This window comes from Oncorhynchus mykiss, unplaced genomic scaffold (assembly GCF_013265735.2).
Source record: "Oncorhynchus mykiss isolate Arlee unplaced genomic scaffold, USDA_OmykA_1.1 un_scaffold_590, whole genome shotgun sequence".
Classification (NCBI taxonomy): Eukaryota; Metazoa; Chordata; class Actinopteri; order Salmoniformes; family Salmonidae; genus Oncorhynchus; species Oncorhynchus mykiss.
The window spans coordinates 45,286-60,837 of NW_023494037.1; the positions used below are offsets into that span (position 1 = coordinate 45,286).

The 15,552-nt window shown below is 39.6% G+C and overlaps 6 non-coding genes across 6 annotated transcripts; all 6 read left to right on the forward strand.

Annotated features, from left to right (window-relative positions):
- The first annotated feature begins 166 nt into the window (after positions 1-166).
- Positions 167-239, forward strand: trnac-gca. Its single transcript has one exon. It is a non-coding gene; the product is annotated as a tRNA-Cys (tRNA).
- Positions 240-1,246: 1,007 nt separating this feature from the next.
- On the forward strand, positions 1,247-1,318 carry trnac-gca. The gene has a single exon. It is a non-coding gene; the product is annotated as a tRNA-Cys (tRNA).
- Positions 1,319-1,739: 421 nt separating this feature from the next.
- Positions 1,740-1,814, forward strand: trnac-gca. The gene has a single exon. It is a non-coding gene; the product is annotated as a tRNA-Cys (tRNA).
- Positions 1,815-2,235: 421 nt separating this feature from the next.
- Positions 2,236-2,307, forward strand: trnac-gca. Its single transcript has one exon. It is a non-coding gene; the product is annotated as a tRNA-Cys (tRNA).
- A 1,007-nt stretch (positions 2,308-3,314) lies between these two features.
- trnac-gca lies at positions 3,315-3,386 on the forward strand. The gene has a single exon. It is a non-coding gene; the product is annotated as a tRNA-Cys (tRNA).
- A 1,003-nt stretch (positions 3,387-4,389) lies between these two features.
- trnac-gca lies at positions 4,390-4,461 on the forward strand. The gene has a single exon. It is a non-coding gene; the product is annotated as a tRNA-Cys (tRNA).
- Positions 4,462-15,552: the final 11,091 nt, after the last annotated feature.

Genomic DNA, 15,552 nt, shown 5'->3' on the forward strand with positions numbered 1-15,552 from the left:
TTCAGATCAATAGGTCTCAGATTGTAATATATTTGTCATCTTCAAATCAAATACTTTATGGGTATGTTTTCAGAGAGAGAGAGTGTTCTATATTAGTTTTTGTTGATCTACAGCTATAATGTCCCTTATTGGACAATTTTTCTGCCTTTAGACAGTTTCTAGCAGAGGGGGTATAGCTCAGTGGTAGAGCATTTGACTGCAGATCAAGAGGTCCCAGGTTCAAATCCCTGATGCCCCCTTAAAATCAAGAGCTTTCTAATGAGTATTTTGAGGGTAGAGGACTCTTTTTTGGTATATGTTACTCAGGGAAAATTGTCCCTTATTAGACTATTTCTCACGTTCAAATCCTGGCACCCCCTTGAAATCAACTACTTTCTAAGTGTATCTTGAGAGGTGGAGTGCTACTTTTTTGGTTATGTTACTCAGTCTAAAATGTCCCTCATTCAATGTTTTTTCTCTGTCAGACAGTTCCTATCAGAGGTGGAAGTGCAATAGACTTCAGATCAATATGTCTCAGATTCTAATTTTTTTGTCAACTTGAAATCAAACACTTTATGGGTACGTTTTCAAAGAGAGAGTTTTCTTTATTAGGTTATGTTGATCACAAGCTAAAATCTCCCTTATTAGACAATTTCTCAGGATCAAATACTGGCGCCCCCTTGAAATCAAGTACTTTCTAAGTGTATCTTGAGAGAGGGAGTGCTCCTTTTTTGGTTATGTTACTCAGTCTAAAATGTCCCTCATTCAATGTTTTTTCTCTGTCAGACAGTTCCTATCAGAGGTGGAAGTGCCAAAGACTTCAGATCAATAGGTCTCAGATTGTAATTTTTTTGTCAACTTGAAATCAAACACTTTATGGGATACGTTTTCAAAGAGAGAGTTTTCTTTATTAGGTTATGTTGATCACAAGCTAAAATCTCCCTTATTAGACAATTTCTCAGGATCAAATACTGGCGCCCCCTTGAAATCAAGTACTTTCTCAGTGTTTCTTGAGAGAGGGAGTGCTCTGCTAAAATGTCCCTCATTAGATGGTTTTTTCTCTGTCAGACAGTTCCTAACAGAGGTGGAAGTGCAACAGACTTCAGATCAATAGGTCTCAGATTGTAATATATTTGTCATCTTCAAATCAAATACTTTATGGGTATGTTTTCAGAGAGAAGAGTGTTCTTCATTAGATTTTGTTGATCTCCAGCTATAATGTCCCTTATTAGACAATTTTTCCGCCTTTAGGACAGTTTCTAGCAGAGGGGGTATAGCTCAGTGGTAGAGCATTTGACTGCAGATCAAGAGGTCCCAGGTTCAAATCCTGATGCCCCCTTAAAATCAAGAGCTTTCAAAGAGTATTTTGAGGGTAGAGGACTCTTTTTTCGAATATGTTACTCAGGCAAAATTGTCCCTTATTAGACAATTTCTCACGTTCAAATCCTGGCACCCCCTTGAAATCAAGTACTTTCTAAGTGTATTTTGAGAGAGGGAGTGCTCCTTTTTTGGTTATGTTACTCAGTCTAAAATGTCCCTCATTCAATGGTTTTTCTCTGTCAGACAGTTCCTATCAGAGGAGGAAGTGCAATAGACTTCAGATCAATAGGTCTCAGATTGTAATATATTTGTCATCTTCAAATCAAATACTTTATGGGTATGTTTTCAGAGAGAGAGAGTGTTCTATATTAGTTTTGTTGATCTACAGCTATAATGTCCCTTATTGGACAATTTTTCTGCCTTTAGACAGTTCTCTAGCAGAGGGGGTATAGCTCAGTGGTAGAGCATTTGACTGCAGATCAAGAGGTCCCAGGTTCAAATCCTGTGCCCCCTTAAAATCAAGAGCTTTCTATGAGTATTTTGAGGGTAGAGGACTCTTTTTTCGGTATATGTTACTCAGGCAAAATTGTCCCTTATTAGACTAATTTCTCACGTTCAAATCCTGTCACCCCCTTGAAATCAACTACTTTCTAAGTGTATCTTGAGAGAGGGAGTGCTCCTTTTTTGGTTATGTTACTCAGTCTAAAATGTCCCTCATTCAATGTTTTTTCTCTGTCAGACAGTTCCTAACAGAGGTGGAAGTGCAACAGACTTCAGATCAATAGGTCTCAGATTGTAATATATTTGTCATCTTCAAATCAAATACTTTATGGGTATGTTTTCAGAGAAGAGAGTGTTCTTCATTAGTTTTGTTGATCTCCAGCTATAATGTCCCTTATTAGACAATTTTTCCGCCTTTAGACAGTTTCTAGCAGAGGGGGTATAGCTCAGTGGTAGAGCATTTGACTGCAGATCAAGAGGTCCCAGGTTCAAATCCTGATGCCCCCTTTAAATCAAGTAGCTTTCTAAGAGTATTTTGAGGGTAGAGGACTCTTTTTTCGGTATATGTTACTCAGGGAAAATTGTCCCTTATTAGACTATTTCTCAAGTTCAAATCCTGGCACCCCCTTGAAATCAACTACTTTCTAAGTGTATCTTGAGAGAGTGGAGTGCTACTTTTTTGGTTATGTTACTCAGTCTAAAATGTCCCTCATTCAATGTTTTTTCTCTGTCAGACAGTTCCTATCAGAGGTGGAAGTGCAATAGACTTCAGATCAATAGGTCTCAGATTGTAATTTTTTTGTCAACTTGAAATCAAACACTTTATGGGTACATTTTCAAAGAGAGAGTTTTCTTTATTAGGTTATGTTGATCACAAGCTAAAATCTCCCTTATTAGACAATTTCTCAGGATCAAATACTGGCGCCCCCCTTGAAATCAAGTACTTTCTAAGTGTATCTTGAGAGAGGGAGTACTACTTTTTTGGTTATGTTACTCAGTCTAAAATGTCCCTCATTCAATGTTTTTTCTCTGTCAGACAGTTCCTATCAGAGGTGGAAGTGCCAAAGACTTCAGATCAATAGGTCTCAGATTGTAATTTTTTTGTCAACTTGAAATCAAACACTTTATGGATACGTTTTCAAAGAGAGAGTTTTCTTTATTAGGTTATGTTGATCACAAGCTAAAATCTCCCTTATTAGACAATTTCTCAGGATCAAATACTGGCGCCCCCTTGAAATCAAGTACTTTCTCAGTGTTTCTTGAGAGAGGGAGTGCTCTGCTAAAATGTCCCTCATTAGATGGTTTTTCTCTGTCAGACAGTTCCTAACAGAGGTGGAAGTGCAACAGACTTCAGATCAATAGGTCTCAGATTGTAATATATTTGTCATCTTCAAATCAAATACTTTATGGGTATGTTTTCAGAGAGAGAGTGTTCTTCATTAGTTTTTGTTGATCTCCAGCTATAATGTCCCTTATTAGACAATTTTTTCCGCCTTTAGACAGTTTCTAGCAGAGGGGGTATAGCTCAGTGGTAGAGCATTTGACTGCAGATCAAGAGGTCCCAGGTTCAAATCCTGATGCCCCCTTTAAATCAAGTAGCTTTCAAAGAGTATTTTGAGGGTAGAGGACTCTTTTTTCGAATATGTTACTCAGGCAAAATTGTCCCTTATTAGACAATTTCTCACGTTCAAATCCTGTCACCCCCTTGAAATCAAGTACTTTCTAAGTGTATTTGAGAGAGGGAGTGCTCCTTTTTTGGTTATGTTACTCAGTCTAAAATGTCCCTCATTCAATGGTTTTTCTCTGTCAGACAGTTCCTATCAGAGGAGGAAGTGCAATAGACTTCAGATCAATAGGTCTCAGATTGTAATTTTTTTGTCAACTTGAAATCAAACACTTTATGGGTACATTTTCAAAGAGAGAGTTTTCTTTATTAGGTTATGTTGATCACAAGCTAAAATCTCCCTTGTTAGACAATTTCTCAGTATCAAATCCTGGCGCCCCCCTTGAAATCAAGTACTTTCTAAGTGTATCTTGAGAGAGGGAGTGCTCCTTTTTTGGTTATGTTACTCAGTCTAAAATGTCCCTCATTCAATGGTTTTTCTCTGTCAGACAGTTCCTATCAGAGGTGGAAGTGCAATAGACTTCAGATCAATAGGTCTCAGATTGTAATTTTTTTGTCAACTTGAAATCAAACACTTTATGGGTACGTTTTCAAAGAGAGAGTTTTCTTTATTAGGTTATGTTGATCACAAGCTAAAATCTCCCTTATTAGACAATTTCTCAGGATCAAATACTGGCGCCCCCCTTGAAATCAAGTACTTTCTCAGTGTTTCTTGAGAGAGGGAGTGCTCTGCTAAATGTCCCTCATTAGATGGTTTTTCTCTGTCAGACAGTTCCTAACAGAGGTGGAAGTGCAACAGACTTCAGATCAATAGGTCTCAGATTGTAATATATTTGTCATCTTCAAATCAAATACTTTATGGGTATGTTTTCAGAGAGAGAGTGTTCTTCATTAGTTTTTGTTGATCTCCAGCTATAATGTCCCTTATTAGACAATTTTTCCGCCTTTAGACAGTTTCTAGCAGAGGGGGTATAGCTCAGTGGTAGAGCATTTGACTGCAGATCAAGAGGTCCCAGGTTCAAATCCTGATGCCCCCTTTAAATCAAGAGCTTTCTAAGAGTATTTTGAGGGTAGAGGACTCTTTTTCGAATATGTTACTCAGGCAAAATTGTCCCTTATTAGACAATTTCTCAAGTTCAAATCCTGTCACCCCCTTGAAATCAAGTACTTTCTAAGTGTATTTGAGAGAGGGAGTGCTCCTTTTTTGGTTATGTTACTCAGTCTAAAATGTCCCTCATTCAATGTTTTTTCTCTGTCAGACAGTTCCTATCAGAGGAGGAAGTGCAATAGACTTCAGATCAATAGGTCTCAGATTGTAATTTTTTTGTCAACTTGAAATCAAACACTTTATGGGTACGTTTTCAAAGAGAGAGTTTTCTTTATTAGGTTATGTTGATCACAAGCTAAAATCTCCCTTATTAGACAATTTCTCAGTATCAAATACTGGCGCCCCCCTTGAAATCAAGTACTTTCTAAGTGTATCTTGAGAGAGGGAGTGCTCCTTTTTTGGTTATGTTACTCAGTCTAAAATGTCCCTCATTCAATGGTTTTTCTCTGTCAGACAGTTCCTATCAGAGGTGGAAGTGCAATAGACTTCAGATCAATAGGTCTCAGATTGTAATTTTTTTGTCAACTTGAAATCAAACACTTTATGGGTACGTTTTCAAAGAGAGAGTTTTCTTTATTAGGTTATGTTGATCACAAGCTAAAATCTCCCTTATTAGACAATTTCTCAGGATCAAATACTGGCGCCCCCTTGAAATCAAGTACTTTCTAAGTGTATCTTGAGAGAGGGAGTGCTCCTTTTTTGGTTATGTTACTCAGTCTAAAATGTCCCTCATTCAATGTTTTTTCTCTGTCAGACAGTTCCTATCAGAGGTGGAAGTGCCAATAGACTTCAGATCAATAGGTCTCAGATTGTAATTTTTTTGTCAACTTGAAATCAAACACTTTATGGGTACGTTTTCAAAGAGAGAGTTTTCTTTATTAGGTTATGTTGATCACAAGCTAAAATCTCCCTTATTAGACAATTTCTCAGGATCAAATACTGGCGCCCCCTTGAAATCAAGTACTTTCTCAGTGTTTCTTGAGAGAGGGAGTGCTCTGCTAAAATGTCCCTCATTAGATGGTTTTTCTCTGTCAGACAGTTCCTAACAGAGGTGGAAGTGCAACAGACTTCAGATCAATAGGTCTCAGATTGTAATATTTTGTCATGATTACTACAAGTTGAGAAAGCTGGCTAGGTTAATTTTCCAATCTAAAAATGTTTTTCCGACATTAGTGACTGTCTAATTTAGTGACTGTCAATGACTGACATAAAAAGAGAAAAACTGCTGATGCACAACAAATTTTCAAAATGGCACCTTCCGTATTCTAACTTTCAACTGTAAGTTGAGACACCGACTGAGTCCCCCCCCCAAAAAAACGTAGAAATATATTTGGTCGTGGGCCCCTAAGCGACCGCTTATGTTGCTTATGCCCAAGGCCGGCCTGGTAGTGGCCATCGAGTGCAGTAGGTATTTTAGCATGACAGTCCTGAAGTAAAGGGAAAGGCTAGTTATGTACATTCAATGTGTCTATTTACAGTGCCTTGCGAAAGTATTCGGCCCCCTTGAACTTTGCGACCTTTTGCCATATTTCAGGCTTCAAACATAAAGATATAAAACTGTATTTTTTTGTGAAGAATCAACAACAAGTGGGACACAATCATGAAGTGGAACGACATTATTGGATATTTCAAACTTTTTTAACAAATCAAAACTGAAAAATTGGGCGTGCAAATTATTCAGCCCCTTTACTTTCAGTGCAGCAAACTCTCTCCAGAAGTTCAGTGAGGATCTCTGAATGATCCAATGTTGACCTAAATTACTAATGATGATAAATACAATCCACCTGTGTGTAATCAAGTCTCCGTATAATGCACCTGCACTGTGATAGTCTCAGAGGTCCGTTAAAAGCGCAGAGAGCATCATGAAGAACAAGGAACACACCAGGCAGGTCCGAGATACTGTTGTGAAGAGGTTTAAAGCCGAATTTGGATACAAAAAGATTTCCCAAGCTTTAAACATCCCAAGGAGCACTGTGCAAGCGATAATATTGAAATGGAAGGAGTATCAGACCACTGCAAATCTACAAGACCTGGCCGTCCCTCTAAACTTTCAGCTCATACAAGGAGAAGACTGATCAGAGATGCAGCCAAGAGGCCCATGATCACTCTGGATGAACTGCAGAGATCTACAGCTGAGGTGGGAGACTCTGTCCATAGGACAACAATCAGTCGAATATTGCACAAATCTGGCCTTTATGGAAGAGTGGCAAGAAGAAAGCCATTTCTTAAAGATATCCATAAAAAGTGTAATTTAAAGTTTGCCACAAGCCACCTGGGAGACACACCAAACATGTGGAAGAAGGTGCTCTGGTCAGATGAAACCAAATTGAACTTTTTGGCAACAATGCAAAACGTTATGTTTGGCGAAAAAGCAACACAGCTCATCACCTTGAACACACCATTCCCACTGTCAAACATGGTGGTGGCAGCATCATGGTTTGTGCGTGCTTTTCTTCAGCAGGGACAGGGAAGATGGTTAAAATTGATGGGAAGATGGATGGAGCCAAATACAGGACCATTCTGGAAGAATGATGGAGTCTGCAAAAGACCTGAGACTGGGACGGAGATTTGTCTTCCAACAAGACAATGATCCAAAACATAAAGCAAAATCTACTATGGAATGGTTCAAAAATAAACATATCCAGGTGTTAGAATGGCCAAGTCAAAGTCCAGACCTGAATCCAATCGAGAATCTGTGGAAAGAACTGAAAACTGCTGTTCACAAATGCTCTCCATCCAACCTCACTGAGCTCGAGCTGTTTTGCAAGGAGGAATGGGAAAAATGTCAGTCTCTCGATGTGCAAAACTGATAGAGACATACCCCATGCGACTTACAGCTGTAATCGCAGCAAAAGGTGGCGCTACACAAAGTATTAACTTAAGGGGGCTGAATAATTTTGCACGCCCAATTTTTCAGTTTTTGATTTGTTAAAAAAGTTTGAAATATCCAATAAATGTCGTTCCACTTCACGATTGTGTCCCACTTTGTTGTTGATTCTTCACAAAAAAATACAGTTTTATATATTTATGTTTGAAGCCTGAAATGTGGCAAAAGGTCGCAAAGTTCAAGGGGGCCGAATACTTTCGCAAGGCACTGTAGGAGCCTTTGACTTGGCTAGCTCTCTTTGGGAGAGAAACAGACAATGGCTGCATTCCAAACATGTAAAAGACAACCCTCTCCCCTCAGCCCTCTAATTAAGTGGACACTTCTGATTACATATCATGTTGTATGATGAGTTGACACTTTCAGGTCAAGGGGCGAGGGAAGAAGGAAGAATTTTAAATGGACCACCCTTGCCCGGAATTCTTCACTTCACAGTTGTGTTTTCAGTCAACATGGATCCACCGGTAGCTGTTGTGTGTGCTTTATTTGCCCTACAGTTAAATATTATTGCATTTCATATCTTGGCTAGAAGACAACACATCCGCAGGCATCCAAAGTAGCCATTCAATGATATCAGGTAAATCCAAAATTACAATGTCTGATTTCAGGGAAAGTAGTATGCTCTAGCTATCGTTTCCAAAAGCTAACCAACAAAAACAACATTACTTTTACGATACGTGTTTGTACCATCGTGCATTAGTTGCACAATTTCTAACTGATTTACATTCGTTTTTACTTACACCTGTATGTTGACTTCTCCATATTGATGTTAGTTTTAAGTTTTGGCTGACTTTTCTTAGTGGATGTACAATCATTGCAAATTGAATTATGGGGTGTTTTAGGCCCCAAGTGAGAGAGCACAACACACAAGGAAGAACGTCTTGTGAACAAGTCAGGGTTCAAGAACAGTTGAAACTGGAGCAGCAGCATGATCAGGTGGATTGGGGAAAGCCAGGAGTCATCAGGCCAGGTAGTCCTGAGGCATGGTCCTAAGGCTCAGTCCTCCGAGAGGGAGCATACTTAAATTCCCCTTAGGAACACCGAAACGTAAAATTGATTTGTCAGAGGACAAACCCATCCACAGAGACGAACTGATATCTTTCCGACAGATGAAGATCTAAACCAGGCAAGCACTTGTCTATGTAGACCATTCAGGGTTTCCAATCTCTCCAAAACAATATGGTGTCAAATGAAGCACTAAGGTCTAGGAGCACGAGGACAGATGCAGAGTCTTAAGTCTGACACCATTAAAAGGTCATAATACCATCTTCACTTGTGCAGCAATGATGGGGTCTAAAACCAGACTGAAGTGTTTTGTATACATTATTTGTCTTCGGGAAGGCAGTGAGCTGCCGAACAACAGCTTTTTCAAAATATTTTGAGAGGAATGGCCAATAGTTTTTTTTACATTTTCAGGGTCAAGGTTTGGCTTTTTCAAGAGAGGCTTTATTACTGCCACTTTTAGTGAGTGTGGTACACATCCGGTGGATAGGGAGACATTTATTATGTTCAACATAGGAGGGTCAAGCACAGGAAGTAGCTCTTTCAGTAGTTTAGTTGGAATAGGTTCCAGTTTGCAGCTTGAAGGTTTAGAGGCCATGACTATTTTCATGAATGCGATACAGGGCTAAAAAACTTGAGTGTCTCCATTGATCCTAGGTTCTGGCGGTTCTGTGCAGACTCAGGACAACTGAACATTAGTTCAAAGAGTCCGTATTTTGCTTTCTAATGATCATGATCTTTTCTTCAAAGTTCATGAATTCATCACTGCTGAAGTAAACACCATCCTCTCTTGGGGGAATGCTGATTTTTAGTTTGCTTTGTGACAGTATCCAACATTTATTTTGGATTGTTCTTATTCTCCTCAATTAGGTTGGAAAATTGGATGATCGAGCAGCACGGAACTGTCTTTCCAAGCTAGTCTGAAGACTTCTAGTTTAGGGGGAGCGCCGTTTCCTTTCCAATTTTCTGGAATCTGGTTTCAGGGCTGGTTTCAGGGCTGGTTTCAGGGCTCTGGTATTTTCTGTATACCAGGGAGCTACTTTCTTGTGACAATTTTTTGTTTGTTTTTGGGATGCAACTGCATCTAGGGTGTTACACAAGGTTACATTTAGATCCTCATTTAGTTAGGTGGTTAACCGATGTTTGTACTCCGACGACCTTGGGTAGATGGAGGGAGTCTGGAAGGGCATCTGGGAATTTTGTCTGAGAATTTATAGCATGGCTTTTGATGATCCTTAGTTGGGGTCTGAGCAGATTATTTATTGTGATTGCAAAAGTAATAAGATAGTCCAAGATTATGAGGAAAAACATTTAGATCCACAAAATGTGTTGCACGGGACAAAACTAGATCCGGGGTATGACTGTGGTATTGAGTAGGTCCGGAGACATGTTGGACAAAACTCACTGAGTCGATGATGGCTCCGAAAGCCTTTTGTAGTGGGTCTGTGGACTTTTCCATTTGAACATTGTAAGTAAATTACAGTAAATCATCAGGCTTGAGCCATGTTTCAGTCAGGCCATTCACGTCAATATTATGATCAGTGATTAGTTCATTGACTATGACTGCTTTGGAAGTGAGGGATCTAACATTAAGCAGACCTATTTTGAGATGTGAGATCACAATCTTTCAATAATGGAGTCGCCAATGACTAAGGTTTTAAATTTGTCAGAGCTAATGGTGTCTGGCTTCAGCGGCTCAGGCCCCGTAACGGGCGGAGAAGAGACCTGAGAAGCCCAGCCTCTGACTCAGACTCATTGCTTAATGGGGAGAACCGGTTGAAAGTTTGTCGGCTGAATGAGCGACACCAGTTGAGCATTCAAACAGCATTTATTTCCAGAAGCCTTGAGAAAATTGTCAGGCTGTAGGAAAGGTGCGGGGAGGGGGATTTACACTACTATCTGTAATTACTGGTGGCAGAGATGCTGTTTCATCATTTCCTACACTTTATTGCCATTGCCTAATGATTGCATCTGAAACCGGGCTTGCAACACGGCTATCCTCACCATAAGGCGACAGTTCTCCTGTATATGATGAGTACAGCGACTGTAATTAGATTGGTATTGGTATTGGTTTGATTTTTAACAGTTTAGCCACGTATTAGTTCCTATTTCACCCCAGCGAGCGAGAGAGACAGAGAGAGAGAGATGACATGATGGTAAGGGAGAACTTTGCTGCCCTCTAGTGTTCCGCTGGAGGACATGTCATGTCAAATGTACTCTTGACGATGTCCTCGCCAAGACTTTGGCTGCATCTCAAAAGTGGCTGTCTCTCCTCCTCTTTCCTGCGCTGATGCAAAAATTATTGTCAAATGACTACTACATTGCTTTAACCTATCCTGTGTCTTCACGTGAATTCATATGGAGAGAAGTATTTTTGTATTTAAAAAAAAAATGTATTATTAAAAAAAAAAATACCAATGTAGGGGTGGATCAGCTTAATATCGCAGATTGTTGCTTCCATCTATGTACATGTCGGCATTATTTCCAATCCACCATATATTTTTGAGGTAAATATATTTACAGTTGAAGTCGGGAAGTTTACATACACTTAGGTTGTAGTCTTTAAAACTAGTTTTTCAACCACTCAACAAATTTATTGTTAACAAACTATAGTTTTGGCCAATCAGTTAGGACATCTACTTTGTGCACAACACAAGTAATTTTTCCAACAATTGTTTACAGACCGATTAATTCACTGTATCACAATTCCAGTGGGTCAGAAGTTTACATACAATAAGTTGACTGGGCCTTTAAACAGCTTGGAAAAATCCAGAAAATGATGTCATGGCTTTAGAAGCTTCTGATTGACATCATTTGAGTCAATTGGAGGTGTAACTGTGGACGTATTTCTAGGTCTACCTTCAAACTCAGTGCCTCTTTGCTTGATATCATGGGAAAATCAAAATAAATCAGCCAAGACCTCAGAGGAAAAATAATTGTAGACCTCCACAAGTCTGGTTCATCCTTGGGAAGGCCAGCATCCCGGTGTTGCCTCTTCACTTATGACGTTGAGACTGGTGTTTTTGCGGTTACTATTTAATGAAGCTGCCAGTTGAGGACTAGTGAGGCGTCTTTTTCTCAAACTAGACACTCTAATGTACTTGTCCTTTTGCTCATTGTGCTTCAGGGCCTCACACTCATCTTTCTATTCTGGTTAGAGACAGTTTGCGCTGTTCTGTGAAGTGAGTACCACACAGCGCTGTACGAGATCTTTCGTTTCTTGGCAATTTCTCGCATGGATTAGCCTTCATTTCTCAGAACAAGAATGGACTTTCAGAAGAACGTTATTTGTTTCTGGCCATTTGGAGCCTGTAATCGAACCCACAAATGCTGATGCTTCAGATACTCAACTAGTCTAGAGAAGGCCAGTTTTATTGCTTCTTTAAATCAGAACAAGTTTTCAGCTGTGCTAACATAATTGCAAAAGGTGTTCTAATAATCATTTAGCCTTTTAAAATGATAAACTTGGCTTAGCTAACACAATGTGCCATTGGAAGACAAGAGTGATGGTTGCTGATAATGGGCTTATGTAGATATTCCATTAACAATCAGCCGTTTCCAGCTACAATAGTCATTTACGACGTCTACACTGTAATTCTGATCAATTTTATGCTATTTTAAATGGACAAAAAAAATTTGCTTTTCTTTCAAAACAAGAACATTTCTAAGTGACCCAAACTTTTTAACTGTAACACTAGACTCTATTATTATTATAGTGGGAGATTTTAATACAGTTTTAAATACCTCTTTTGACTGTAAAGGTAATCACACTACAAACTTTAACCCTCAGACACTAAAGGAAATCATGAATGTCATGGATATATTGGAATTAGTGGATATATGGTGGCTTAAATACCCTACCTAGTGAGATATTCATGGCGGAGGCTTAATCAAGCTAGTAGTCTTTCTTATGTCATTCTCTCTGGTAGAACACTGTTGTACTACTCCCTTCACAGAACAGTGCAAACTGGCTCTAACCAGAAAAGAAAGAGGCCACAACTGAGCAAGAGGACATGTACATTAGAGTGTCTAACATCTGTGAAAATTAGACCATAAAGAAAATATTGAATCTAGAATGGTTATTCCTCAACTTCTCCATCCGTGTTTAGTTCAAGTGGCCTGGGATGTTCTAGCGGTGTAAGATGCCGTGTTCAGTTCACTACAGGTACATTACGATATTGTGTGTATCAGAGCCGCATGTTATTTTCTCATAGGTTTTCAAGTGTTTGTTTCAGGCTCCAACATAGAACTTCTGTCATGATTTAAAAAAATTAAAGGCAGTATTTAATAGCGTAGCTTCATATTCCTTCATGTTTTCTCAGTAGAAATGACAAAATGCCATAGTCCTTTATGGTAACATGATGTGACACAGTGGTTGAAATTGTATGTAGTTCTGTTTTACTCAGTCAAATTTATGCAAAACTTGGCTTTTAGTGAATTACCTTATAGTGTCAGTCGGCTGCCTTGGACAGTGTGTCCGTATTGTGACAAGAACTGAAATAATGAGATGGGACATTCAAGCCAGCTCAATTGTTACTGTCAGATTTCGCCTTGAATTAGCATATTTGATCATTTTCATGTATTAAGAGTATTACAATGCCAGGTGAGAATTGTATGATTCGCTTGGTGAAGAGATTGGCTCCGTTTGACTCCTATAAATACTTGGGAGTTGTAGTGGACAATAAGCTGAACTGGAAAGAGAATTCCCAGAATATCAACAAAAAAAAGAAATCACAATCCAGACTGTACTTTTTAAGGAAGCTCTGATCTTTTAATGTGTATGACAAAATATGGTGCATTTTTGACAGCAGTGTAGTGGCTTATGTGTTGTATTATGCTGTTGTGTGCTGGAAAGGAGACTTAGCAAAGTAGGAAGTAAATAAACTGGGAAAATCATAAAGAAAGCAAGTGCAACTATCAGACGCAGTCTGGAGTCAATGCAGGACATGTTTGTAAAAAGGCTGCCAGGTAAACACATAATCATGGGAATGCCACACACCCACTCCACAGGGCTTGAATGCAATACAGAAGCAGATTCAGTAGCAGGTTCGTCCTGCCCAAAAAGCTCCACAGAGAGGTTAGGAAGGTCATTTTTACCCACAGCCATGAGGCTTTTTTTCCCCCAGGAGGACGGACAACTGATCTTTTTCTTATCTTTTTATGGCTGTTAACGTGCAGGGGTCTGTGTCTCCCTACATGTTCTATCATGCGTTTGCCCACGGATACGGCTCATGCCTTTGGAATTGTATTGATTGATGATGCTGAAGTGATAAAACAATTTCCCAAGTTGGGATTTCTAAGTACTACTCTACACTGAGGGTAGCCTTAAGCTTGTTACCCGGGTCATCTCGGCTATATCGGTGCTCGTTAGGAACTTACCCCCTTCTAACAAGTCAGAGTCTTGATGGACAAATTTATATGTCAGTTACCTCAATGTATGGAGAAATTAACATGGAAATCACCTATTGAGGGCCGAACTTGAACACAATGTTCCACACAACTTTTAGTCATTTATTACCTTGTCTATCAAAGCCCCCCTACCCTCTCCCCTCTGAACCCAGTCAACCTGTTTCCCTTGGTACCTTCCTTTGAGTCAAGTGGCCAGAGTCTGATGAATGAGCTGAAGTAACATTTGGACAGGACAAAGGCAGTTGTGAAGCCTCCTCCCACCTAGGGAAAGCAGAGAATAATAACATTCGGCTCTCCGAGAAGAGAGAAAAAAAAAAACTTGTCCCAACAATGTGGTGTTCTGTGGTTCATGTATTGAACGTGACAGTCAGCATAGCATAGCCCCAGGATTCGACGTAAGGAACGTACATCCATCAAGGACATGTCAAGCTGAGATTGTTTACTCCCACGGTTCCAAACGCCATGTGCAACTCTGTGATATCATGTTCCATTTTGCATGCTGCAAATTCTGCTGAAGGCTGAGGATGTTGAGTGGTTTCAGGAATTGATTCCATCCACGTAGACATAACATTGCCTCCTTACCATTGTGACATAGGGGAAAAAAGCCATTTTCTCTCTCTTTTTTTAAATATGAATGTGACACAAAAGCTTTGAAAATGACAGATATGAGCAGTCACTTATTTCTCATTGTATGCGAGAAAATTGCCGTCTTAAATAAAATAACAGGTGTCTAACTTCTATCAGGTGTTTTTCTCTCCATGATGTCATTATGACACCATTTGATTCAGTCAGGAAATTAATGACATTCCGTTTGAAATGATCACATTTCGATAATGACTCGTGCAGGACAAATGTTTTTTTTTTTAAACATTTGATGTATTAAAGAGCAACCACTCATCAACACAGACGGAGGTAGGACATTTGGAGAGGGAGAGAGAAGGGCGTGTGTGTGGGTGGGTGAGTCCGTATTTGTGTATGGCAGGCGTGAGAAGAGATGGTACATGGAGAGAGAGAGAGAGGATGGTACATAGAGAGAGAGAGAGGACTAAAGAGAGACAAGGGAGAACCAGAATGATTGAGAGATCAGATCACACCCCCAACATCTTCTTTACTTTCATAAAAACTTCCAGCCAGTGTCTGATACACTCTAAACCACTGGAGGGCAACGTTGTCCTGCATTTCATTACCCTACAGATGGTTACTTTGGTAACACGTGTGGGGTGGGGAGCTATCACAATTGACATGTTTTCAAATATTAGATATAGTCAGATTGCATATCTCTACAGTTAGGGAGGCAATGAGACATTCCTGCAAATAAAAAACACGGAGGGTACACCTTGTCACATACCATATAATTATAGGTAAATGTGCAAGATGCTGTGATGAAAAACAATGAAATTAATGTACTATACATAGATGTATCACAAAGTCTTTGTCTCTAGTGAAGAATTATCGAGAGTACAGAGAGCGGGACTAGGATACCAGTGGGTGGTAATGGGAGTGTGAGGAAGTCTAGACAAAGCCTTACAACCAAACAGTGTCCCGAATTTACGATTGCATAAACAAGGAAAAGCGGAGCGAACCAGGCCGTGTGTATCTTGTTGAAAGCCACGTGCGCTTGTCGGAATGAAGGCAGAGGAAATTTGCTTGAAATGAACAGCGTCGCACGGCTGCCGTTAAAACGCTAAAAGCTGTGGGTCGTATCAAAGTTTAATGCCACAGCAT